At 26.7% G+C, this 2045-nt stretch overlaps 1 protein-coding gene across 1 annotated transcript in view; it reads right to left on the bottom strand.

Annotated features, from left to right (window-relative positions):
* LOC111690942 (mucin-5AC) overlaps positions 1-2045 on the bottom strand; it is a 40009-nt gene that overhangs the window by 16709 nt on the left and 21255 nt on the right. The window lies entirely within an intron of this gene.

Genomic DNA, 2045 nt, shown 5'->3' with positions numbered 1-2045 from the left:
GATCGGTATACTTTAAGGTGGGTATTGGACCAATATTTTTGTATGTTACAAACATCAGCACAAACGTATAATACCCTCCCCACTATAGTGGTGTAGGGTATAACTAGTATAATAAAATATGAATACAGTACGTATGACTAATATTGAAATAAAAATTGGCAAATATTAAGTATACGTAACATAAATTTTCGTTTTATCATATCACCCTTTATATTTAAATACGTATACAGTACGTATGAGTAATATTGAAATAAAATATGACTAATATTAAGTATATGTCAAATTTGTTTAAAGTAATTTAAAATACTTGAAATTAAAATTTGAAAAAATATATATCAGTAAAATTTATTGAACATAACCGACCAGCTTTTTTTACATGAAGAAAGCCAAACTATTGATTTTCTGTAAGGAAAGCCTAACTACTGATTTTCTAATTACTATATTACATATTTCAATGAAAATTAGTTTTTAAAATACTGATGTTCTTCGTAATATTCAATTATACAGTGTACTAAAGTTAACAAATAAATTAATTTGTTTTATAAAGTTGTGCTATTATTTATCAGAATTATAAATTATAAATATGTTATCAATACTAATATCTTTTTTAGTTTTCAATAAATACAAATTTCTGTTTAAGTTTATTTTCTTACTCCAATAAAACACATTTATCTTCAATAGGTAATCATTTTTTAAATTTGTAAAACAGATGCTTTCTTAAAAACATTTATTTGTATAACTTTGGACACATTTCTTAAATATAGCAAACCTTCTCATAAATGAGTATAACTTTATAGAACTTTATAACTAAAACTTTAACACATTTACTACACTTTGGTGTTTTAGCCAAAAATATTTTTTCTTGGATATTAGCCAATTGTGTAAAGTCCCAAACCATATTAAATAAACAGAAAGGCTTTTTTCTTTTAGTGAAATTTAAATAGGAATTTTTTGATACATTTTTAAATATTTCTTTATGAGTCTAAAAAAATTGTGTACGTGACTTTATTAAAAATAAATGTAAACATGAGAAAAAATATAGTTTAGCATGGACATGTTAAAACTTTTAAATTCATATTATTACATACATATTTATTCTTTTTTTTTCAAACAGTTTAAACATGGCATCATTTGTGTAATAATAAAAAATAAATCTGTTTACTGTTTTCTATAGAAAAATGGCAGATATATAGAAAATAAGTAAACTCATGGCTGCAGTACCTTGAGGTGATTGATATTTAAAACATTATATATAAATATATAGATACAAATGCAGCAAAAAATTTGTTTTGAATATTATTCATTACAATTAATGTTATCGAAAGGCAGAATTGAGGCATAAAGGAGTTATCAATTCATATTTATTACGGTTATTTGAAGTAGTAAGAGTAGTTATATATATAAGAGAAAAATAAAAATTTTAAAATTTTGTGTGTACAAAAACTTAAACCAATTGACAACGTAGATTTTTATATCCATCGTTCGTAACTCATCGAAATTCAGAGACGATCTAGCAATGTCCGAGCATCTGTGTGTATGTTGCAAGCACGATAGGGTTCAAACAAAAAGATATAGAGAACTGAAAAAAAGGAAATATCGGTCCACGTTTTCGCATAGCCTCCATTGAATACCACATATATAAGGTCTCCTTCAGCTCTCCTTAACGCTCATTGCTGACTCTGCAATTCGACATAAACAAGATTTACTTATATGAACCAAATCCAAAATTTCTTTCCAATTTTTTTAGGATAGGTCAATATTTGACTCTACCCTATTCAGAAAATGACTCTTACGGTCATTACTGGCTTAAAGAAGAAATTCAACATTAACAAGTTGAAAAAAAATTTGGACAAAAATTATTTGTTATACCCTACACCACTATAGTGAGAAGGGTATTATAGGTTTGTGCTTATGTTTGTAACATACAAAAATATTGATCCAATACCCACCTTAAAGTATACTGATCGATTCAGAATCATTTTTTGAGTCGATTAAGACATGTCCGTCCGTCCGTCTGTCCGGCTGGCTGGCTGTCCATGTAAACC

Source organism: Lucilia cuprina, chromosome 4, assembly GCF_022045245.1.
Source record: "Lucilia cuprina isolate Lc7/37 chromosome 4, ASM2204524v1, whole genome shotgun sequence".
In the NCBI taxonomy this organism is placed as follows: domain Eukaryota; kingdom Metazoa; phylum Arthropoda; class Insecta; order Diptera; family Calliphoridae; genus Lucilia; species Lucilia cuprina.
This window is presented reverse-complemented; position numbering and strand designations above follow the sequence as displayed.